This window comes from Plectrocnemia conspersa, unplaced genomic scaffold (genome assembly GCF_051122295.1).
Source record: "Plectrocnemia conspersa isolate PC_06_02 unplaced genomic scaffold, ASM5112229v1 ptg000005l, whole genome shotgun sequence".
Taxonomy (NCBI): domain Eukaryota; kingdom Metazoa; phylum Arthropoda; class Insecta; order Trichoptera; family Polycentropodidae; genus Plectrocnemia; species Plectrocnemia conspersa.
Window position 1 is genome coordinate 19,316,341 of NW_028277169.1, and position 27,765 is coordinate 19,344,105.

A 27,765-nucleotide genomic window follows, 5' to 3' on the forward strand; every position below is an offset into this window, starting at 1 on the left:
CTCGTGCAAGAATTGAAGACCATTGTGTGCGTTGTATTTTCTGTGGGGATATGTGAAGTCGCTAGTCTACGCCGATAAACCAAAGAAGTCATATTGAAACATTAATGGTATAAAATTATCTTTCTAATAATTCCAATACCATGATTTTTATGTGTTTTATTTCATTTTAAGGTTCTAAACCTCTAAAATAACACCATTTATATAAAGATTGGATACGTATCGGCGTTTGTTTTCTGCGAATATATGCTGGATATAAATTTAAAGGATAAAAATAAATTAATGGCGATCGAATTATTGAACTGATTGATATCTTCGTGTCTTGAAACAACAAATACAAAAACGTAACATTAGCTTCACAAAAAAATGCGACGTACATCTGTTTTTAAGGTAAGCGTTAAACGATAATAAAGGGTGGGCCTTTCAAACACTTTGTTTCATTCAAGGAATGAATTCTGCGAATTTCAGCCATAGTAGATACGCCTACAAACATTTTATTCACAAATGCTTTTCGAAAGCGAAAAAGCATTTTTGTTGTTGTTGAAAAGGAGCGTCTTATTGTCTCGCATTTCGAAACAATAAAAGGCGCATAAAATATCATATTTTGGAGCAGCACTAGTCACTCGGGTTATATTGAGAGTAAAAACGACTACATGTGTTGCTCAAGTATACAAATTCTTTCATTATAATATTTTTGAATTTCATTTGATATAGTATAAACAAATGTTTAGGAATATTCGAGCAATAATTCAAATATTCATTGAATTGAAAATCGGATGAAAACCCTAACTACAACTCTAGCATTACTCGATTGTTTTTGGATTTTTTCTCTTTAAGGATCAGCTATAAAATTTGTTATTCGGTCATGATTTATTGATGAATTTATTTATATTTTGAAACTGCTTGACAGAAACCAAAACACTGCATGGTCTTTCCAAATTAAAACTTAAGTTTCTAATTTTGTTCATTAGCGCAAAAAAAGGTTTTTAATTGACACAATAAAATTAATCATTTTGCATTTGCGTTTTTTTCTTTTCACTACATTCTTGTATATATATATATATATATATTATATTATTTTAAATGTTGTTTCAGAATCTCAATCGCAAATTACACCAGGACTTGTTTTGTTTAATCTCACTGCCAAAACACGTCGCTATGGTGAAAATTTTCCATTAAAACCGTAGTGCATGGCGGCGCTATTAGCCGCCAGGATTAACAGGAGCGGGCGTGTAACGCACGAGCCGGGGGTCCAAATTGGGCCTTAACGGCCCCTCGGGCCCTTTCATGAATTGGTTACACGAGGAGGTCGTAGTTGGCCTCAAATCTGACTATTCAGCCTGGGGACGGCCGGCAAGAATTATGGCGGCTGCAAATGCGGCAGGATAAACTTTACTAATAACGCCCCTCTCCCCTTAATGGCGAAAGTAGCATCATTATTGCGACAATAGAATATTGGTTTTACACCATAGAACAACTTTTATATTGGCTTGAGTCATAAATCATGGCGTATTTTGTTATGTTTATTTAACTAGAATTTTCTCAATTTATTTCTGTCCAAATTTTTAAATTTTTTTTATTTATGCCGGGTACCTTGACTTACTCTACAAAAAGGGTTTCTCACGGTGGTGTCCAAGACGTTCGAAACCCGTCTTTGTCAAAGTTGACTCTGCCACCGGGGTTTATGATTTAATATGATAATATTTTGATTCTCGTTTTAAACTTGGTCAGAATTAGTAATAATTATATAATTTTTATTTCGATCGATTTTCCTAGATTTTTCTAATCTCACGGATAAATATCGTGATGACTAATTTAAATCGGGCCAGTCTGTCTCTATTAGGCATACAAAATAATCGAATATTAAGCTGAATATTAAGTGATTGATTATCATTTTAATTATGGCTCCTACTGTGAATAAATAAATACGTTGATTTTGATTATCTCGTGTTAAAGGTAGGGAGAAGAAAAATATACGTATTCTGTGAAAAGTATGTGTGGTTACTAGTTTAAAGCATTTCCCTACAAAATACATTTCTCGGTGAAAATTGGAAAAGTTCCACATGCATCACGGCTGGATGCAAAGACGAGTGGAAAAATAGCGTTAGATATTGATTTTGGTTGAAATTCACTTAAATGTTTCCAAAGACTGGTAGACGGCGTGGTAACGCTTTTCGGTTGGCTTTCACACAACGTTGGATTTAACTGTCGTTTTCATCGAAGAAATACACTAGAGCAAACCTGAATTATCCATTAATATTACATAATATCGTGAATAAATAACTTTCAAATTAAAAATTGGCATGGAAGACAACGAGAAATCACTACATTGATCTTTCTATCAAAATTTACTCGCCTACAATTCTTACCAAAAAGAAAAAATACTTTCAATTAACAATTATTTTAAGTATATGATGCTACGATGCATTAAAAAATCTGATCCATTTTTTTATATATTGTATACATAAATATGTTTTTATTTGTGACGTACTTAAAATCAGCCCAATAGATTATGACGCAAGAGAATAATATTATTGTATTTTATAAAATCAGAGAGTATGGTATAAATATTATTTGTAGCTAATATTAATTTTAAATTAAGTAAATTATATATATTCAACGTATCATTAAATATTTTTTTGTGTTTCAGTTGAAAACAATGCTGTACAAATAATTTGTTCTAATTTGGCAAACTTGGCATATTGAGTATAATGTTTACTCTCTCATGGTTGGGCTAATGTTCTAAAATACAAGTTTAATTATAAAATACGTACTATATATCTAATTTCGTTTCAACTTTGGACACGTCCGTAGATAACCTCTTTGCGTGTACATTGATAGATAAAAATGGTTTATGATACAAGAGTTATCAATCAAAGTGACGACCCAAACGCTCGTCTGCCAGGTTTGTTTGATTTGATTAATTGACACCAATCACTCCTGTCTCGGGCATCTTCCCACTTACAGATTGGAAATGAAGAAAATCGGATAAGTTTCCAGGGTGTGGGTGAAACGCTCGAGATGGACGCCTAAGGGTTAAAAACTTTATCTGATAATATGAAACACATCGGCTGGCGTGGTGTCAGCATAAGTTTCCCATCGGCGGGGACCCGGAAGATGGCCCAACTTTGTTAGGAATATGCTTTAATTATAGTTTTGATATCTCGTTTGGAATGGAGGTTGAGTTTTCTTAGAAAAAAATGTTTTAATGTAATCAGTGCGTAATTTAAAACATACTGTTTTGACTAAGAAGTCTGACATGCCCATTTATGAGTGACTTTTTTATGGCGAAATTTAAAACAAAAAAGCGTTTATAGTACTAGTTTATTATGTAATAATAAAGATGTATATTACATCAAATGCTGCCATAAAGCAGGAGTCGTTAAACTTTTTTAGCTATTATCAAAAAATATATTTACATATTTATGCCGGTGTCAAGGAAGAAAAATCAAATATTATTTAATTAAAATTAATTAATAATCAAATTAATAGTGCTTATTGTGAAAGTACTTTCTATAAAGTAGGTGCTTTTGAAGGCAATGTTCCACTCCTTTTTATTTTTTAATATGTATAAAAAGGTAAAATAAATTTATACATGAATTACATAAATCGCAAATAACTAGTTTAGTTCTTAGTTTTTTTATAAATATATTCTTGATATGTTTTTTTCCAGAGTCGGACCCCTCAAGGAGAACGGGCCCCAGGAATTTGTCCCATCTCCCCCTCACTTCTCTCCCAGCAGGCCTGTCTATTACTCAAATGACAGTATGTAAATCTAGATCTGGAAAATAATTATAGAGAAGCGCTCTTTTAGTTTGGTAAGATGACTTACAACTGTAACCTCGATGTCTAAAACCTTCCATAAACAAAGGTAGCTATATTATTTTATTCTGCTTTTTGTCTCCAATATAAAAACTTTGATACAGACGCCGAAATCTTTTCGCTAGTTTAATTATATTGATATTTTTTGCTTAATGTATTCACACACTAAACATATTAGTAAAATATTCAAAATATCCAATTCACGAGGATTTTAAAAACTTATTTGTGAGAACATGTTTATTTGACCAGCTATAAAAATTTTAAGTTAACTTTTGAGAGCCCATACTAGGCTTTGAACATTTCCACCCGAAAGCCACCTCACTTCTGTATGATGAATTTAGTCTATAATTTCTTTGACAGCTTGAAAAGAATATGTGGAATGAGGTGCAATTTTTTTTTATAATTAATGGTATAGTTATTGTTTGTATATTGGCCATTATGACAGATTGGGAAAATCTATTAAGTCATGATGGTCAGATTTGTGATGAAAAAAGCAAATCATTATTTTATCATTTACTTCAAAAAGGCATTAATGCCGATGATTTTCAAAGTTGTTGCTTTAAAGTTAGTTGGTTTGCCAACCTCAAATGCTATTATATAATATTCTAAGGTCGACGGATAAAAAAAATAAACACAGCAGAATTTTTCTATTAAATTAGACGCGAAATCTAAGGATTAGTAATATAATAAAAATAAACTAAAAGAAATGCGGTGTTTGATGCTTTTAAAAGAAAATTACAGTCGCTACATTTTTACAATAATAAATCCTAAGAAATTAGAGAACAGTACTACAAATTTGCTATCTAGAAACAATTTTTCAATATAATAACAAATAAATACAAATAACTACATTAAAAACATATCAAAGACTTATTAAAATTAAATATAACTTGTATTTACGTTTATTTGAAATTCAATAGTTTGTGGTCGATACTTATATTTTTGTGTATTTAACATAAATTGGTTGTTTTTAATTACTTGTATATCTTATTATGTGAAGTTTAAATATATATTTATTGTTATCAGTTTTTATTATCGTCACTATTATAATTAAAAATTCTGTATTGGTATTCCCCGTATAATTTATTAATAATTATATTTAATTTTTATAATAATTATAATCAAAATTAGGATTTTATATGATTTATAATATTAAATTTAGTCTATCATGTAGATGTATTCACAATTATATATTTATTTATATAATGTAAAAAAACATCAAAAAAAAAGGTGTTCTGAATCTTCTGGATTTTAATACAAACTCACAATTAATCACTGTCGTTAAATAAAAGAATCCTTTCAATTCTGCCCTGAGCACGCACTGTATAAAATACTATCTTAATCGGGTTACTTTATCGCCGGGTTTTTTCTGTTTTACGTATCTAAATTTATTAACGTAAAATATAAAATTTAGCATATTAATGAATATTTTAAGTTGTTATAAATAAACTTCAAACTTTAAGATAAAAAGTCATTGTAAATCTTGAAAAAATAAAAAATATAATAAGATTTTTAGCACATACTATTAGATAATATATTAATAAAAAACACTTAAAATATATTTTTGTGATAGAATCTACAATATTTTATTGATGGTTGAAATTAGACTGAATTATTGATACTGCAGTTTTTTTTAAAAATAAACGAATATTTTTCATTGCTACTAAAAATAAATTAACATATTTAATTTGTTAAGGTATACAAAATTAAACATCACAACATACAACTTTTTTTCTTCTACAGTTGAATACTTTTTGTACACTTACATTACAACTATCATTAATGACCCTACATAACAATTTTTTTCTTACTTCAACACGTAGTTAGTTTTTGATGTTCGTAACCAATTTTCAGTGCGTATCTTAAATACGATCTTAAAAATCCATCTTTTTCAGATTTAATTACATTACAATTTAAGAAAAACCGAGAGATATCAGAGAATTATTTATATTTTATTGTATATATTTACACACATATAATATATACCCTAGCTTGTGCTGCACTTACATAGTAAAATTCGTTTAATTAAAACAGTACAACAAAGTTTGACATAATGTTAAAAAAACTGAATTTAAATGTAAAATTATATGATAATATAATAACATTTAGATGTTATTGAAAATACTGGTAAATTATATGTATTAGAAAATTTCATTTTGATATAATAATTTAATATAATTATGCAGCTCTATTATTTATTTTTAAATTAAAAAAATATTTTTGGTGTGAAATGATATTTATTAATATTGCGGTGAAGTGAAAAGTTTTTGCTCTAATATTTTTTTTATTGTTGTGCTAATGTGAAAAATATTTTGTTTAAATGTGTAGTAATTTTTTTTTTTTGGGTATGAATTTTATTAAGTGTAATTATTTTTTTAATTTTGTCTACAGTTGTTTGTTATAAAAATACAATTAATTTTTTTATAAATGTTAATTTTTTATTTTAGTTTTTGATTTACCATAAAAATGATCAACTGTAGAAAAAAAAGATTTTAAAAAAAAATGCGATTAAAAATTATTTTGAAATATTTTAATCGCTTCTAAACTTTTTTATAAACTAAGTAAAAATTACAATATTTTGTAAAAAAAATGTTTTTTGCTGAACTATCTTTGTGTAAAAAATATTATTCAATTATTTTTTCTGAGATATCTATAAAATATTAGATGTTTTACTTTTAAATCATCAATAAGTCAATTTATTAACTATCGTACAAAAATAATTACCTAAATAAATAATTATTTTTTGTAAAATAATATTAAATTATAATATGATAATATTTGTAACTCGTCAACATTTCTGGTTCAGCTTGTTATCCTTTCTTTTGAATATGATATATTTTGTTTCATAAATATTTTTACTATATTATATTAAGATGATTGATAAACTTATTACATAATATGTGCATTTTATATCTAAGAAAGAAAAAAACACTATAATTTATGTACAGCAGTTTCTTCTACAACTGTATTATATTTATTAAAAACCGCGGTGAAATAGATTTGTATTACATTTTAAAATCGTTCTTGGCAAGTGGCGATATTATCTAAAGTAACGAATTGTTCGGTTATATCATTTATATTACTGAAAATCAATTGAATGTTATCGTGTGACTTATTAATTTCCTCTGACATTTTCACCACTATATCTTCGGAAATGCATTTAAACACTTTATCATCCTCACTTTGCCTTCTACGTCTGAATTCCTCCAATATTAAATTGACTTGGTCATGGTGGTATTTTCTCAAATTTTCCAAGAGTGTCTTAGAACTAGTCTTGACATTTTCAATTTTTTTCATTAGTACATCTATAGTTTTTTTTAATTCTAATTCACCTTTTTGGGTCTTAGGGTCGTATCGCAATGATTTCTTCAGTTGATCTTCTGTGTTCTGTATAATGTTGGAATATAGCGAGGTTTTACGCTCATCGTCTTCCATTGCCAAGCACTGATCTAATACTTTGCATGTAGAGTCTTTCAAAGCCTTCATTAAAATTACATCACCGCTGATTTCATCACGACTCGCTAAAATTAATATATCGCCAGATTTGCTAACAGAGACCTGCAAAACACTGTCTCCGAGTTCAGAAACGTAGTGAGCTTCTACAATTAGTCCGGAAATTTGAATATTGCTCTTGTTTATCACGTACAAGTTTCCATTAGACACATTTTCGTACTTGGAGTCAATTATGTAAAGGTATTCACCACTTAATTGTATGTCAAGAAAGTTGGTAATGTTCAAGTCCACTGTATATTTGTATTGTTTCCCTAATTGATCATCTTCTTGCGTCTCGTATTCGATGACTTTGTAGTTACCAATAGCGTTTGTTATGAGTTTCTTGTGATTTTTTTTTGCGTTGGATTTACCAATCAATGGTTGTAGAATTTTATCTTGTAACTGAAAAAATTCTCCGTTAATCTCAACAAGAATCTTTTCATGTTCGTCGAATAGAACATTTTGTGGCAAATTATCGTTTATGTGCATAAGCACTTTCATGTCATATTCACTATTGAATATTTTAACGGATTTCACACAGTTAACTTCTGATTTTATACACTGTACATACGTAAATATAGTCAATATAAATGGCACGTGAATAAAACTTGTCATTTTGAATGTCAATACAGTTAAATAAAACGCTGGACTGATTGTAGGCTCCGCACAAATACGTGTAATTGTTTTTAAGTTTCTTAAAGATTTGCGCTTACAATTATGATTGCTGATTACTATACCCGCACAAGCAGCGTTTCTGAATAATTAAACAATATTATTTACTGATTTTTTTTAAATGTGTTTTAATTATCTTTATATATAAAAAAATTTCCGTCGTTTTACGGCATTAACCCATATAATATGTAAATTTTGTGTTTTTATTTTAATTTTACTCTTGAGTCATTTTATTTAACAAATTAAAATACAGTCTTTTTGTAAATATATTATGTTGATTAACAGTAATTTTGTTAAATAATATAAATATACCAGTATTATGGATATTTTATTTAAAAACCGAGGTTTTTCTGGCCGCGTAGCGTATATTTTTTAATAAATATTATTTTACTTAAGAGACACTCGAGATTTCATTAGCACCGTAGCACAATTTTTGTAGTAAGTTTACTATATTTTATATAGCTACCACTTATATTTTGCTGTGCAGAATAGTTTTTTTTACAAAATGCAAATGATTATAAGTCAAAATTATATTGTTTAAGCATACACAAAAATGATTGGTATAAAATTATATTTTAACTAATGTTTTAGTTTTGTTTTATTGGCATTTTAAGGTAATAAATTATAACAAAGATCAACTAAATAGTTATTATTTTATAATTATAGTCACCATTGATCAAAAACCTATTAAGTTTCCCTAGTTTTCCAAATATCACAGATAAATAATAAAAAATAAATATTCTAGGTTGTGCACATGAAATAGTAATTTATAAATATTTCTAAATAAATATTCGCAAAGTAAAGTTATAAAATTATGAAACGTTTTTGCCTAATTGAGTGACGTTCAATTGATTGTTTGATAATATTTGTAAATGAACTAATTTAACCATTGATATCAATTTTCTGACTTAAGCTGTCAAGTTCCTTGGCAATTCAATTAACATTAAAAACTGTTTTTTGAATTGCGCTTTATCTTCGTGTGTGTGACTAAGGTCACGTTTAAGCACATATGAGATGGTAAAAGCGCTTGCTAACATATCCTCATCCTCATGGTTAGTTTTGGCCACGCTGATCCCGTTTCTTAACAGAGGAATATCTTAATGTTTATAGATAATCAATTTCGTTATTTTACAAAGATAATTATTTGCGGGGTGCAATTTTTGAATTTTTATTTTAACGCGAATTAGGTAAATGAATTTATTTATTAATGTTTTTAATTGCAGTTTTTATTTTTTTGCAATATTTTTCCAATTTATTTTTTAATTTAATAAATTATAGTATTTCTAGTTTAAGTACGATTTCATTCAATATATATTTAGTTACTAATATCGTCGTCTATTATTTAGTCTCTGAAATTATATAGTAATTGCATTCATTTATAAATAGCTTTTGCATAATCGAATGAGAGCTCAGATATTATCTCGACTTAACCCTCTAGTGTAGAAAAACGGTGATCCGAAGCCTGGATACAGTGCATTTTTGGTATTCGAAAGTTAAAGGCGGTTTTAAGGCTAATTTTAATCTTATTTATGAAATAAACAATATATAAAAAAATATATTTGAAAACACAATCACCAAAAGGAGAATATAAATATAAACAATATCATGATTCGAAACCATACATAATGTGCCACCGAATAATAGAAGAATCATATGTTATGATGTAAGTGGGTTGCAGTATAAATACCATGCATTATTATTTATGTCTCGAAGGACAAGTCTGCTAAAGAAATACAACCAAATTTGTTAGGTTCACAAACGGCAAAACTTATACCAGCGAACTATTAATTACTTGTCGACCGACTCATAAAGTCAGCTGACGACCACACTTTGCATATGGACAGATTTATTTCGTATATGTCGTCGTAAATATTTTCTCATTCAAAAAAAGATGTACGCCAAAAAAACACGTAAATATTTTTTTTTAAATTATATTATTGCGTAAAATATAAACAATTTAATAATAATAACAGTAACGTGCTGTATATCGTTTTCAATGATCGAACATTTGTATCAATATGACAAACGATTGATTAAATTTTTTTCAGTATGCTCCTATCCGCAGAGCAGAGAGGGTAATAATATTCAAACTAACGTGTTTTTAACATTAAAACCAATAAAAAAAGTGCAAATAAAAAATCCTTTCTGGTGCCATTTTAAAAAATGTGTAAACTCCTGATGATGCTGGGACAATCTTGGCGAAATATATAGAGACTCATTCATAATAAAAGATGAACGTGAAAAAAATACGTAAATATTTTTTTTCTTAATATATATATATATATATATATATATATATATATATATATATATATATATATATATATATATATATATATATATATATATATATATATATATTTATATTTTTTTTTTATTGCTTTCTAATATGTATAATTTTATAATATTGTATTTTTTAGTTGTAGATAATAATGTTTACGTATGTTGATAAAAAGCTCACAAAGTTTATCTTAGGTTAATTGCGAATACGATTAAATAATTTAAAATATACATTTAGGTTTGTAGGAAGCAATATATTTATATATTTAAATAAATAAAATACGAATATTTTGGTTTATCTGATAACTATGATTTATTTTTATGTTATTCGTGCTAGTGAAAATGCATTATATAATTTTAACAAGTGCCAATAGCTTCTAAGTCAACAAAAGTATTAGTTATATTTATCATATTTTGAATAATCGATTCGATGTTTTCAAATGATTTATCGATTTCTTTTTCCATTTCTTCCACTATTTCTTCGTCAACGCATTTTAGTATTTCTTTCTTGTTATTGCCTACTTGTCTTCTACGCCTGTCTCGTTCAACTTCTATGTCGTTTTTGTCGTGTATTTCTTTATTTGCTTTCATCTTTTTATATGTCTCTTCATACGTTAGTAATTTATTGTTTAATATTTTAATATCATTTTTTATTACATTTTCGTCTGATTGTGAGCTAGGATTGGCTTGCATTGCTTTCTTCATTTGATCTTTCGCATTATTGATAATTTTAGTAAATGTAAAAGTATGACGGTCATCGATTTCCGCCGATAAGCACTGATTTGACATTTTGCATCGAGAGCCTAGCAAAGCCTTTAACAAAACTATCCTATAACTATTATAGCCAGATTTCGTAATTGCCAATATATCGCCATTTTTTCCTACAGAAACCTGTATAACCATTCCAAGTTCAGAAACATGATGGATTTCCACAACTCGTCCCGAAATTTGAATATTGTTCTTGTTTACTACATACAAGCTACCGCTATCCGAATATTCCTGTTCAAAATCAATTAAATACACGTAATCTCCATTCACTTTCACTTTGAGATAGTTGGTACTGTTTAAGTACAGGGTATATCGACCGATTTCAGTACTGTCCGACTCTTCAGCGTCGTATTCCCGGATTTTGTAGTCACCAGAGGCGCGAGCAACGAATTTATCCTGAGACTCTACCATGGTATATGAAATTTTTTTACCAGGTAACGTTTCTTGTAGATGAATTACATCATTGTTAATCTCAGCTAGCATTTTTCCATCTTTGTCGATAAGCACTTGTTTTGGCAATTGTTCGGTCGTAAGTAGCTCTTTCATATCGTATTCGACATCGAAGATTTTAACGGGTTTTTCACAGTTTACTTCAGGTTTTTGACATTGAACATATGTAATTATAACTAATAAAAATGGCAAGTAAATAAAACTTGACATTTTTGGTTTAATTATACGTTGTGCTGTGAGTACGCTCTACACGAAAATGATGATGAAAAAGTTATTTTTATTTTTTTAATCATGAGTGTGAGTTTACAAATGCTGATTACTATACACCAGGGGTTGGCAACCTGCGGCTCGCGAGCCGCATGCGGCTCTCCAGTTCCATGCGCAAATATTAATAATTATTTTATTTTCAAAACTCATAAAAAAGATTATACTGCAAAAAAAACTTTAAACAGGATAAAAACACTCAACAGAGAACAGTGGAGTAGAGAGTATACGGACAGCTGACATTTTTGAAATGTGGCAACACTGTTCTGTTTGTTTAGTTATTGGTGCATATGAATGGGGGTATATGAATAAATATTATTTCATATTTAAAGCTATTATTTTAAATCAAAAATCAAATTGATATACCTAATCCTAATCAAATACTATAATATTAAAATAAAAATGTTAGTGGCTCTTTAAAAACTGGGAAATTTTGTAAATTGTAACTTTTGGCTCTTCCATCTCAAAAGGTTGCCGACCCCTGCTATACACCCATAATACATACAGGGGCATTAAAGCATTTTATTATATTTTTTTATGTGTATGTTATTTGATTTTGAACAAAAATTTTTTTTTTTTTAAAACTTACACACTGATTTTTCACGTTTTTTTTTTAATTTTTGCTTTGGTAAAATACTAAAAATATTTTTTAATATATTTTTGTGGGAGCCTAAATTTGTTATGGCCAAAACTGGTCGGCACTTGATTAGCACTGGCGTGACGGTTTTTCTACACTGGCAATCATAGGCGATTGTAAACCATGTATCGTCGTATTTTGTTAGTCGTTCCTTAAAATCAATTTATTTAGTTGGAGAAATATAATTGTGGTAAATATTTTTTTCCAGAAAAATAACAAACACAATTTTTGTTACAAAAATACAGATTTGTAATTAAAAAACCGTTTTATTGACTAACAAAATACTAAATATATTTATTGTATAAAACAAAGTGCGGTTTTGCTCCTCTTAAAATCGTGACTTCTATCACAAATAATAAATAAAAAAACGTCTGCTTTTAGAAGGTCTTTAAGATTTTTTACAAATATCTTAAGAAACATTAAATGCACGTCATAATGTTGGATGGTGGGTGTGCAAGTATAAAAAATTCAATAGAGCTCCCCCATCTACCATTGACACGAAAGTTATGGCTATTCAGTTGGGAAGTTTTCCCTTTGGATTTCCGCTTATCCAGAGAGCGGATTGGGAGGCGATACTCTGCTCAAAAAAGAAAGTTCACCCATTGTAAAATCAATAAGCATACTGATATAATATCTGTATTGCCGTCATCGCTCACGTGCAACGTCGACTCGAATAAGAATCGACTCGAAAAATGGGAACACTAAACGTGACTGAAATTTTAGCTATGAAAATTCTAGAAAAATAAAAATTGCAAGATATCGATCTTAAGAATACATTTCGATGGTTTTGTTGTAAATTGGCAAAAAACAACTTGCAGTCTTAGATTTCTGTAATTGTCATGAAAATATCTTATGCTGCGTATTTAGATCAGAATTTAGTTCCTGCAGGCTTTTCTTCCTTATTGAGTTTACTATTAAGTGGGAAACCAAATTCATATTTAGAATGCAACGTGCTAAAATGACGCTCTAAGTTTTCGTTATATTGCATAATAATATCAACATATAAAACATCAGCGGATCGTCAAAAAAATATCATAATAACACATAACGACAATCCTAGTCGTTCTACCGAAATTACATACGATAATAATTCAACTCGACAGCAAGAAATTAAAAAAAAATTAATATCAATTTTTAGGAAAGTTCTCAGTTTCGGGCCGAATTCCTTTGTTGTTAACAGATAATACAGGTTTTTTTGGGTACTTAAAATACTGACCGTTTTTTGCGTAAATATAATAATATGCGCTTTTAGCGATACTTAAATAGTAAATAACTGCAGTTATATGGTTAGGTTTATTATCTCAGGCTCGTTTAAAAAGCTGTTATAGGTTGTTTTAAATTTTGCATGATAATAATATACATGATTGTAAGAGTGTGTATATTAATAAATTAATATTCAGCGATTAAACTAAAAAAGCAAATAATATAAGTAAAATAATGAAAATAATTTTGTATTTGAGTTTCCAGTAATCGCCATACTGCCTAGCACACCTCTCATCGAAATACGTTGCCACTTCATCAAACTTTTGTTGTAATAACTCAGAGAGCTCCAACTTGATAAGATCGTGGTGATTAGAAGTCTTTGTGATGGAAGCAATCTATATTATAATGTACAAAGTTTGTCTGTCTCACTAAAACTCTCAAATGGAACAATAGTGTTATGACATTTTTACAAGACTTCTTGTTACGAATTGTAAGTTAATGTGAGTAAATATTGTATATATTTACTTAAGATAATTATTAGAAAAAAACTACAGTATAGTATAGATTTAGTATCGAATGAATACCAAATTTTTTTACTAGAAGATAACTACAGCACTAATTAACCCATATGGTTGTTAGTCATATTATACTATTGAGAAACTATTGTACACACATTGACTAACAAGTATGCAATAAAAACTGTTTTTATTTTGATTTAATAAAACCTTTCAATTTATGATACTTTATTCTTAGCCAAAATCGGCTAAAAATAAAGTGTCTTTATTCTATCATTCATTTTATTTATATAAATTATTTACCTATTAAATTTTTTTTACATAATAACGGTAAAGTCGGGTGCCTCTTTGTGAAATAATTCACAATTTTATTTAAAAAGCAGACTTAGTCATTATATGAATATAATTATTTTCGATAATTTAAGTGTAAAAATATTGGTGATCTCTGCTTTTTCTTACAGCTAATCACTATAATGGACTGTCGAGCGATAGCCGCATAAATGCTGTGCGACTTTTGCGCTTATTTGAAAGGCAAATTCAATCATGAGAAACAATACAGGGATGATAAGACAGGAGAACGAGCGCCGAACAAATATGAGAGTAATCCTATTGTTTGGAGTAAAATTGAACTGCTTGTTAAAACTTTGGTTAGAGTGATCAGAATATTCTGATCACTCTAAGATAGTTCATAATACAATTAAACAAATGTGATATCGATTTTATTATTTAAATTTTATACATACATATACATATGTATTTTACAAAAGTACTGAGTATTTGTATACATACAATGAAATAGTACATTAGTTACTGAAATTAAATTATTTTGATGCTGAGTATAGATGATATACAAACTTTAAAAATGGAAACTAATATACAAAGCGAAAAGCAATCTTTTCGTTTTGGCATACCAATGGTTTGGAAGGAGTCAAAAAATGCGATACCAAAGAAGATATAATGTGAACATGATCGCTTACTATTGCTGGATGTTAAAAAGAAATGATCTTCAGCAAGTTTACAAAAGAAAAGTGAAAACATAAATTTTGCGGAAAAGAGAAATCGTTGCAATAAGGAATTGTATTATTTTTTGTATCTATTGGAAACTTTATTAATTAGTTTAGTTTTTATATTATATTTCTGGTATTTAAGTGTCAACATTAAAACAGAAATATCTTAAAATTGGATTTTGTGTCATCTTTTATTATTTTTTTATAAAATAAAATATTGTCATTTTTAGAATCAGCACAAAAATTGCATAAAAATCAAAGTTCGAAAATAAGTTTTTTGCAGGCCTGTGTAATTCTTTCGAACAATTTAGCAGAAGCTGTCAACACTGCGATTGGTCTATAGACCTTTATGCTAAATTTGCTATCTATTTTATAAATAGAGATGATTTTTGTGTCTTTTTAAAGATCAGAAAATTATTAATAAATTAAAATCATAGCAAGATATAATATAAAAATGAATATAAAAATCTGTATTATTAAAACTACACAGCAGTGAAAAATATTTATTACATAAAAATACAATTTTATATGTAATTTAAGATTTACGAAATTTGCAGCGCACATGTTAATTTTTATAGCAACAGTTTTAAGCTTTAGGATTCCGATGACTTGTTTTGATTTTCTTGTATTTCTATGGGTATTCTCGGTCGATATTCAGCGTTGCTCCGCTTGGTGAGAGTTGAGCTAACTTCTCGTTTGTTCCAAGTTGGAAGCGAAGTAGTAGGAGTGGTTGTGAGTAACGAATAAGAAGTGCTTCATCGCACAGAATAGTAACTGATTTAGGTAGCATTTTCAAGCAAAATACAAATTTCATAAGAATATAGGAAACATATGCAATAAAGCCTCAAAATAAATGTTGGATTTACGGAGCTCGATGGCACTTTGTGCATTGTAAAATTACCCAGTGATCATTACCATTAGGCATGCTTCTCTGGTCTGATTGTCAAATAACGCAATCTATAGTAAAGGCCTCAAAATGGTTTCTTAGATAACTGTAAACGGGAGAATAGAAATATTATCCATTTTTATTTAAAAAAAATCCTACTTATGCTTATGCTATGTATATATTTTAAATATTTTTTTTAATTATCATGGAAATGCTGTTTTGCGTAAACTAAGTAATTTTAAGCGTATTCCATTCGTACTTTTTGATTTGTTTTTTGGCACCGACGGTGTCTTTTCAAGCAAAGTGCATTCCGATCCGCTCGAATATACGATTGTCACGCGCATTTATTTATTTTGATAATTAATTTAGCTGATTGTTTAAATACACCATGCGTTATAATAATATATTTGTGATAAATATATTGTAGGACAGTGCATCGATTCCCGTAAAGAATTAAAATGACAACATTTTATTGCCGTGAGAGCACTCGTTTGCCATTTAATTGCGGATGAAAATGTCCGCATAAATTATGACGGGCGTTCTATTGTTAAGACCGGTAGGCTGACGTTTCATTTCGATTCGGATGCGAGTTGGACCGCGGGATAAATCACCGCGAGCGGATCGGCTGTTAATTATTCCGTCACAATAGTTAATCAAATCGCGGGGCGCTTTGTTTTGGGGGGCGCCATCCAGGGCCGGATAAATGGACGTTTAATGGCGCGGCAGAATGAAAAAAATGCGTTAACGTGGCGGCCATTAGCACCGTGACTATTTAATTAAAGAAGATAAGTGGGCCAGCATAGATTGGATTCCATCTGATTTATGAGCTATCTTCCCTTTCTTTCATACGTCTGTTTTTGCGCCTTGTGAACCATACGCAAACTTTCTCTACTGCACTTTGTCATTGTAAGCCTTCTACTGCTCATTCGACTCTCATTAGCAGACAAATAATCTTATATTTACTGCGATTAAAAAAATTAGGTGATATAAAGACAACAGCATTACATAAAAAATATGGCGCATGAAACTAAAATACTGGTTTTTAATTGTGACATTATAATAGAAATTTTGCATTGAAACAACCGATATTTATGCCTAAAATGAGAGAGATATGTAACTAAAGGATAGAATAACAATATTATTGTGCGCAGGGTAAAATGTATGATCTAGCGCGCGTCCTTTCCAAACAAAGAGTAATAGTTTAGCGGTACTTATTTTAGAATAACAACACGGGATAGATGTGCAATATTGCAATTGTTTGGTTATGATATCTCTCTTCCATTGATGTGTAAAATTTTGTATGTGGCTTACTTTAGAAGCGCATGATTTTATTCGTTTGTTTAAAATGGCAGTTAGGATGATCTCTAAATTATAAAAAATTGTGCAGGTGGTTAAAAAAAAAATTAGAAGTGGAAATTAACATATTTTTCGTCAATGTATAAAATATTAAAATGGTTTATAATTCGTCTATTCCACAAAAAAATGGTCGAACGCAGTGTCGGAAAAAATATAGTCGGTCGCAATCTTTAACAAGTTGTCTATTGTTGCTGTAAAGATTCGCGATCGCGTCTTTTATTCTTCATCATCGAGTATAGAACGTCAGCGATCGAATCATACAAAAGTTTGCCAAACACAATCATGTTCACGACCATAGGTATGATGAGGAGCTGTAAAAATATATGTTGCATGGTTCTTATATATTTTAGGTGCGAAATATCTTTTTTTTTAATATAAATGCATTTTTAGCATTTCGTGTAAATCTTTAATAACATGTGATAAAAATATTGGAGAGTTTTAATATTAATATTAAAGCTAGATCAAATCAGATTATACTAAATTCACTTGGAAGTATCAACAATTTTATTATATTATTAAAATATCCAACAGTATCTAGAAAAGTAAATTATGTCAAATTGTCTCCTGTAGATTTTCAGCACACAAACTAAATCACATAATATAGTATAAGGTTTATTATCCTAAGAGATGCAGCAGAACGTTCGCGTCCCTGAGCTCACCCTGTATTTTTGTTTCCGTTATTTTCGCAGTCACAAAAGATAGCAGCGCAAACTTTAAACGAGCTTACGGATAAATTGCAACGGGATGTTCACTTTATTTAATCGTGTAACACACGAACTTTTAACATAGTACACGTGAAAATATTCAAATTGGCGAAGCGAGGGGGGCTAGAAAGTTTAGCGCTTTCGCTGGGCGTCACCCCCTCGGTAATCGAAAGAGGGTTGGATAAAAAAGTGTCCTACTTCAGTTCAGCGTTGTCGCACTCATCCAGCCTCATTCACTTTCCCTCCCGCGGAGCTTTCAGCGTTCTCATCCATTACTCAAACGCCAAGATAGGAATCGTAGCGTGTAACTTTGGACCGCTCCACGTACGTAATACGTATCCTGTGTTTTGATTCGTGTTTGTTATGTTTTGCTTAGAAATTGAATACCGAGAAAGCGCGGAGAACTGTTTTGTGACTCGATGATATTTTCTGAACTATGATATGATCTATTCAGCATGGTTCACTACATATAATTTTCTTTTCAAATTGCTTTTCAACCGTTTTTTGTTTTGTTTTATTTATTTATTTTATTCATTCATTTATTTTATTAATTTTTAAATATAAATAGTATAAGTATAAACTCAATGAAGTCCACGATTCTTGATAATTTAAACAATGACAATGTAAAATAATGATGTTTTATAATCGCGATTTTTGCGTTAAACATATTCAGTGTATTTTACGTAACAGGTATTTATTTAATTTAAAATATCATTAATATGTGTTATGTATTATAACTAATTATAAAAAATAATAAACAATTTATTTAAGTATTTAAGTAGTAAGGATTATGTCTATATATACCAAAAGCAACATCGACAATAATAAGAAAATTAGTTTTTGTACGACACGAAAAAATCGCTTTGGTTTAAACCACTAATTCAATTATTCAAATTTGTAGTAGGTGCAACTTAACGCTTTTCAACCTTAGTTCATTAGTCTGTAATGCCAAGAGGAAGTCAAATTCACGTTGACTACGTAGACGGGTAGACATCTGTGCGGAGACGTTATCAAAATCACGAGTTCCACCTGCAATTTGCACTTATGAATAAGTAAGCAGTGTCCTTGTGAACTTCTTGAAAATGCTAATGGCACCAGCGGCAGATACGTGCACAAAGACCGTAGCAGACTACGTTACGTAGACGGTGGCAAGTGGTTTGCTACGAGGTCGCTACGGTCGCCGTAAATCAATCTTCGATACGGCGAAACAAGCTGCCCCTTTGAGGGTTGTAATGTCGCTTCTTTGCCAGAGAGTTGAATCAAGATTTATTTATATACGGTCCAAACTTGCTGCATTCTATCCTAGGTTAGATAGTATTATTGTATAAATATTTTTTTATTGGATACTACGGAAGTTATTAAGATTGGGTCGTTTATTGTCAGCAAAATTCAAAAATATATATTAATAATATAATAGTTAGAAAAATTAAGTTTCTTTTTAAGTCTTATTTTTAAGGCACTTTTTATTTAATATATATTTTTTTATTGTCCTTGTTTGCTTTTTATTTTAAATAAATAATTGATTACCTAATATAATTTTCCTCATCAATGTTATATTTAATCAAAATTATGGAAAGATAGGATAACCGTTTATGTCTGATAGTTGATATTAAACTATTTTAATTTTATTTCAAAATGCATAAATATGTGTTTTTGTATAATTTAGTTGGCAGATTTCTATTTATATTATGTTTTTTTTCTTTTAAAATAGGTTATTAATGCATGTTACTATAATAGGTAAACGTTGAAATTTCAGAAAATTAAACTGGCACATCGTAAAATATAACTTGAAAAGTATTTTTATTTGAAGATTTTAGACCTTTTTTATGAAATTAAATCTGTTTCATTATTTGGCAATCAAACCAAAAAAATCGTACATCTTAAAGGATTTCTTGTATTTGTTGATGTAATATGTAATTCGCTTGAAATGGGACACACAAATTGGTTACCATTTCTGTACAGGTAATAAAAAATAAATTTGTGATTCTGAATGTATTCTATAATCATCAGTATTTTTTTAAGGATTACTTTAATGCTTGCATTAAACTATCTGAAAGTTGTCCGAACCGAAGTTCAACTGAAATCGGCCGAGTAGCGGCCACACTGCCATAAATTTCATATGCCGGATGGCGCGGCGGTCGTGAAAGACGTCAGCACGGCGGCGTCTGTCACGTACAGCTGGCATATTTGCGCGCGATCGAAAAATGTGTCAAATAATCGCAATTTTTAAATTGTCATATTATTAAAATTACGCTACTGATAATTATAAAAGTTTGTACGGACACTCACCAATACAATATCAGTGAAAACTTTTCGGTCGTAAATATTCAATTTACGCAAAATCTTTGTCGGCTTTTGCAAAATGCCATAAGACATAAAAATGATACTTTGCCACATCTGTGACTATCCTAGAATTTGTCGCCATCAATTCTAAATAACAATTCATTATGGTGTGACATTTATATAAACCGATCTGGGAAAATACATAAGGATATTCGAAACTATTTTTTTTTAACAAAATCAAGTACCACTAATTATTTTTTAATTATTCAATTTTATATGAAAAAAAAATATAATAACGATATCTGTTGAAGAATATACTATCAAAAATATAATTAATCCTTTTTGGTGCCCTAAAATATTCAAAGATGTCAGTAAGAGTATGTTAAGTCCCCGATAAGTATGTGGTATTATAACTTGACCACGTGATTACGATGCAGCGCTCGACGTGCGTGTTAACCATAGGACGCCTACGCGCATACTAAAATTGAACCGAGCTACTCGTTGCGAAAACCATATCATCATCTCTCTCACTCTCATCACTTAACACGCGAGAAAGCGAAAGAGGAAGTATCTCACCGCTCGCGCTCAAAAGAGCAGCTTAGACTTCGGTTTCTTTGACTTCGGTCCGTTTGCCGACAATGTTCGGAAGCACTCCAAACATTGCACATCAAAAAGTAAGAATATAATTTTTTTAAATTAATCGGCTGAGATTAGAAGCAATGTGACAATGTATTCAGATGACTTGTGCAGCCCAGATTGAATATAAGTATCATATATTATGACATAAATATATTGTTAAGTTTATTTTTCAAAAGTACGCATGCAATTAGATGTACAATTTATTTTTATATTTATAAAAATAAACGCTAAATTTCATATAGTCAATTTCACACAACAGATTTATTTATACATCCGAGTATTTGGAGGATTTGCTCTTCAAATACACCATTTGTTATGCCAACAGTGTGTATCAAGAAAATCACTCTGAAATTGATGAACATTCATTCTCGCACCCGAGTTGCGGATAAAGATTACGAATAACGGATCGGGGATACGTTTTTCTCGGAAAGGATACGGAAGTGCGGCCCGTATGGAAAACCCATAAGTCTTAGCCGTTGACCCTGCGACGACCCGTCCGGGCGACCCCGACCCCACACTCCCGGATGCCGTAAAACTACCACACCATACCACCCTAGCCGTCACACTAAAGCTCAATGGCCGGGATGCTGTTTCGCGACAATTTATTGTGTTCGGCCCCGTATAGTGTGTACAGGGTTGATGATATTTGCTTAGTGTCAACCGGGGACGCTTCGAAAAAAAATTTCCACTTCCGCTCGTGGGGTTGATCCCCGTTCCGGGAATAAGTGTGTCAATAAGGATGACATCAAAGAGGGTCTGATGACATATTTGGATCGAGATATACGCGAATACAATTTATCCCGTGTGATGAAGCTTTTTCAAATATTTTTTTTTTCAATTAAAAAAAAACATTGTTGTATGTATGATATATAAAATAAATTTAAATACGCGTTGCCTATATAACGGTATGAACAATATTCATAAGTTATATTAATATATTTAAAAAATACACATTTGCCATCGACTTTTCAATTTTTTTAAAACGTTTGTCTCATGTTATCTGTTACTCTATGTGGTTTTTAAAGTTATTTGAAAGGGTTTCAGCCATTTTCATAGAAGTAGGCCGACGGCAAGTTCGTGCGGAGGTAGGACTCGCTCATTAGCGTCGGCGTATCGGTATGCCCTCAAGACAAAAGTCAACACGCTAAGGGCAAAATTGCAACATTGACAAAGTTGTTTTAGTTGTACATATCATACATGATTCTAGACCAGATAGCATTAAGCGATAGACCACTACATCTGCCGAGCAAATAATCATAGAGCTTCATAAGTATTTTCGAGTACTTGTAAATCTCTTCTGTAGATCTGTCTTTGAGTTTGTAATTGGTGTGTGTTCTGGAGCCAGGCTTTTTTATGATCTGAAATTCGTATGAAACGGATGCATTTCTTCAGTGTGTTTACTTGTTTGTTTCTTAATTTTGGTAATAATGATTACAAGTTGGCAATACAGAAATTTATATGTGTAAAAATGAGCTATTTGTTATTATTTTCTTGTTCTATTCCATAACAATGCACCTTGTTTCTTTTATGTGTTTATGAGTTGTCCTAACACAATAAAGATATGTTGTTACATTTTATTTCACCTATTTGTATTTTGGTTCCGTTGATTTAATGGCACGCGTCCGACAACAATGCAGCCTGGTAATACAAAGGCATTGTTATAATTATCTGTTATTTTTTCGGCACTTTGCTTTAACAAAACTCTTGTTTTCTCGAAGGCGCATTATAATTTAAACATTTGCGCGCTGTTTCACTGATAATTATTGTAAACTTCAATAGTTCTGTCTGGTACTAAATACATTATCAATCTCACTTTATTTCCTATATTTTGACAAAATTAACTGAACTCCTGAATAGATCAGTTCTTGTTTGTTACAATAAACTGATTACAACTATGTGATACACCACATAGTCATTATCAGTTTACTGTATTAAACAGGGACTGAGCTATTCAGCGCGATTGATTTCTCACGCAGCCGTAACCAGGACTCTCGCATTCAACATCAACGCCCGACACTGGCACCTTATTTTTATTGATATATTGGTATACATATATCTATGTAGCATTTACTCGGTTCTAAAACAATTTTTTTTAAATAATTAAATTATTATTATTTTTTTAAACTATTGTATCAGTATCTTAAGGTTGTGTTGAGCTTATTATATAAACATATGCATACTATTGTAACACAGAAAAATCTTACCAAAGATTTAAAACATCTAAAGGGGAACGTTTACGATCTTGTTAGGAAGCAATGTCCCAAAGGACACGAGCATCGCAAGCATTTAACGTTTACGCCGACAGTACTGGGACTTAGAAAGAGCAATATGGTATCGTGCTACTAAACAGCCATCAAAAAATGTATTTTTGTACGATAATTAATAATTTCTGATTTCGCTTCTTTTTTAGTAGTATTTAAAGCTTTTATTGGACGCTCCGCAACAATTGTAATAAAAAGTCGCTACTCGAATTACGCGGATATTAAAAAATTAAGAATAGGCAATTTCGCTTTACGTACCGCACTTATAATTAATGGTCGGGATCCGAGCGCGTCGGTTTTAGGATTTTAACATCCCGGATAAAATTTAACGTCGACCCGTTAAATTTTATCATGGTATGCGAATGAATCAATTTCAACCCCGTAGACGCCGCACCCCATAAGGTCGCATAATGTATAGTGAGCCGCTCTGGAAGTTCCATTGCCATATAGATCGAAACAGTTTTTAAAATATTTTTTTTATTTACACTTATTATTATTTACTTGATCATATAATAAAATATTTTAGAATTATGAGGCTCTGTAAAAACCATCAAATAAAACAAATATGTGGATCATTGGTTTAAGTTGAAAAAAAACATCTGAAAGATCTAGGATATGGATATTTATTACATATGGTTTAGTGAATATCGTGATGATTATTTATAATCAGGTTAGTTTATGAACATATGTTTTAAAATATCATAATAAAGAGCCAAATTTGATTAAAAAAATTAGCAATATAAAAAATCTTAAATTACTCCTTTATGGTGTACTAACTAAACATTTTTTAATAAATTTACTGATTAAAAATTTGCATCTTGGAACACTAAATAAGAATTATAATCTTTGAAATCCCAAATCTCTAAGAAACGTATATATTTAATACATTACTATTTAACATATGTATAAATGTACCACTCATAACAAACGATGTGTCTGAATGGATTATAGAGCTTAGAACAATGCAATACTCCAGTGGAATATGAGAGCAGTTCGTTAGTGGTTCAGCGTGTTTCTTTCCATAGCAACAAGAGGATATATGGGCAATTTTGAACCAGGCAAAAATAAATTCGTCGTCGTCCGAAGCTCAGGTGGACTGAGACGAAGGTGTTTCTAAGTCTTCCGGATAGGTTTAGTATCCTAGAGGATTTAGCGGCGACCATAAGACACATTCCTAGAATTTCATTAGTGGAGATACACGGGGACGTAATGAGCGGGCCGGCGCCCGGGGCGCGCTCAACAAAATTGGAGGATGAATTAATTTCATTAAGACTGAAATATGGCCGTTTAGACGAAGAAAACTATGGAGATTGTAACATACATATATTGTCAATTATTTTTTTTAAGCCACTGTAAAATTATTTTTATTTTTAATTAAACGTATAAAATCAAAACAAATAATGCTTTGAAAAAAGACATGCAATATTAGATTCATTCAAAGATAAATTAATTTGCTGTATATGGAAAACCACAGATTGATTTCACTAGTATTATTAGTTTTTTTTTTTATCATACTTTGATATAATCGGTTTTGTTTTTTAAGCTACTGCAAAATTACTTGAAGTTGAATATGATACCTATATTTTTTAAAAATAAGGGAAATATTATGCTTGATAATAGTAAACCATATACTGCATTTTATTATAAACTTATTTAAAGCCTTTTTGATAGAAAGAGTAAAATTAATTTTATAAAATATTATATTTTAAATTGTAATGCTGTATTTATTTGTTAAAATCTGCATTATTAGTTGTACATTTAATTCCAATTTTTAAACATATAACTTACGATATGATATTTGAACTATTTTACGATATGATATGTAAACATTTTTAAAAAAAATTTTTCAGGTGGAAAATCACGTTCCAATATGAAGAAAAAGCTATTATAACATACAATACAAAAAAAAAACAATATATTTTGCCAACTGTTGGGAGTGACAATATCGTGTTTTTTAAAAAAAAAATTTTTAATTTTTTTTATTTAAAAAAATTAACACTTCATTATGACTAGTTTTATATAGACATTTATACAAAATGGTGTCAATGATAATAATACATACAAAACTTTATTTTAAAGTATATAAACAAATATTAAATTGTTTATTAATGAAATAGAAAAAGTATATGTTGAATATTTTATCTTTGTTATACAATTAGAATCATGTATTACGTGCATAGTTTAGAAATAGCTACATATACGTATAGGAAAGTATCGACTATATTTATTTTAAAATATGTTTTTGAGTTATTGCAATAGTTTGGTGATTATTTAATCGTACATGGATATTATATACTTTTAAATATATTTAAATATTATACATATATTTAATTTAGATAAAATAAAAAAATAAAGTGGGTATAAAATACAATACATTAATTCAGTAAATAAAATATTAGCAAATAAAACAATTTATATAGTAATTTATGTGTATGTTTTAAAAATATTTTTATGTAATTTAATATTGTAAATAAACATATAAATTAATAAATTAGGATTTATATTATTAAAATATTAAATTAAAGATTTTATAAGCCACTCCAAAATAATTGGTACAGTAATAAAAAGTAGATATTATTTATATTTATTAAAAATTAAAAAATACTAACAATTCACACAAATACTATTTATTCAGTTCAGAAACTACAAAAATGTACTATATATTTATATTATTATTAATGATATAATATTTTATTAAAAATATAATAATATGCACACTTAATTTAATATTATTTATGATACACACACACAGATGTCACTTCTAAAATATTTTATTGGATTAAGTGAGAATTTAATTGGGTTACAAAAAATGGTTGCGAAATATCGACACTAATCATTCGTCATATTCTGTAATATATTATATCATATCTTAAAGATTGCGGTTAAGAGCACTCAAAAAGATCCATTTTATTTTTTCATCATATTTCACGCTCAGTATCGAGTTCGTCCTTATCGAAAAGTGTCCGGGCAACAAATGGAAGCGGGATTCCTGTCCAATTTTATTGTGGGTCCTTGGTGATTTGTTATAGTAGCGCTACGGGAGCCGCAAAACTTAGCCGACGATTTCCCGGAAGTCCCGACATATTGCCCTTTATATATCACAAAGATAGTAAGACCTGTCTGGGGGAAATGCTTCGCGAATACCTGAATTACCGTCTCGTATTTCTTTAAATACTTTTCGGTGTTTGTTGTGCAATAATCGCGATATATAGCTTTTTATTTTTTCGTTAAGGTACACGAACTTGCCGAATTATTATATCGAAAAAGTTTATGTTACTATATAGAAAATAATCTCAATGGTCCAGGATATTTAAAACATTTTCAAAATTAAAGCCATCAAGACGCATTAAAATAATAATAACAAGCACCTGTCAAGTCATGTTGACATTAATATTATGCACCGCCACTAATTGTATCCCTGGACCAACATTTTGTTATATAATATATCTTTACTATAAATATGCTTCTCAAAAACACTGTTTTCTCAGCCAGACTCAATTAACACGCTTTCAAGTCAACATTCGCTTCATACATTCGTGTTATTTATACACATCAAATTTGTCGTAATTCAACACGAATGTTAATTAAACGCCTCGCAAACCTCCGTTTCACGTTACACATCCATAAACGGGTTGATTTTGGCGTAAAATCGACCCGAATCGAACATCATAAATTCGCACAGGTGAGGCCACGCGAATCTGGTGGATTTGATTAAGTGTTTTGTGTGCGTTAAAATTATCATAAATTTTCAGTCAATTTTACAGGCGAATACATGAATAACATTAAATTTCTATCGCCACTGTAAATAGTGTATGAAATCAAAATAATTTCGAAACGAATTATTATTATATGCATTGAACGAAAATGTTGTGAAAATTTGCCATGTGTGCCTTTGACGACGTGACGATGTGTTTTATGTGTTTAGATAAAATCAGAAACCGCATTACTACGGTGGCTAAACAGTAAAATTCGCGTCATTATATGACAGTCAATGTTAGGTCGTTAAAGAGTTTTATTCGATACTGATTCTGGTTTTCTGTGTATATTATTCTGAGTGTATTACATTGTATTTGTAATAAATATCGTGCTGTTGTACATTACATTAAATAGATTCGTTATCTACTTTACTACATTATTAATTTTAATTATTTTTGTTCCTGACATTGACAATAAAAATAGTCTATTCCTACTACAATAATAATTTGTTTATTACCATGAATTGTAAATTGCAGATCCTTAGAGTGATAAGGCAAATCAATAATAACAATGGGGTTCCTGGAAAAAACTCTTTCTCACCTTTGAATATGTTAGTCTGAATTGTTATCTTTGTGTATTCAGTGTTTTCATAGCAAAGTTTTAATATATACAAATCCTAAGTAGTATAGATGACTAAAAACTTTGGGATTTCATTTATGCTGTGGTGATCCACATGGATTTAACTAAATAAATGTTAAGCTTTTAATTTAATTACTTTATCAACTGAGTGAAAAGAACATTCTGCAAATGATAACATCATAAATAAAATATGA

The 27,765-nt window shown here is 29.8% G+C and overlaps 1 protein-coding gene across 2 annotated transcripts in view; it reads left to right on the plus strand.

The window, feature by feature from the left end:
• Positions 1–2,811: 2,811 nt before the first annotated feature.
• Positions 2,812–27,765, plus strand: part of LOC148235052 (uncharacterized) — a 398,703-nt gene continuing 373,749 nt past the window's right edge. Inside the window, exons 1-2 of one of the 2 annotated variants that reach the window (XM_088185419.1) lie at positions 2,812–2,902; positions 3,671–3,868. The gene's annotated coding sequence lies outside the window, so the exon portion shown is untranslated. Of the gene's footprint in view, positions 2,903–3,670; positions 3,869–10,029; positions 10,234–27,765 lie in introns of those variants that run through there. The other variant, XM_088185421.1, reaches the window with a different exon arrangement.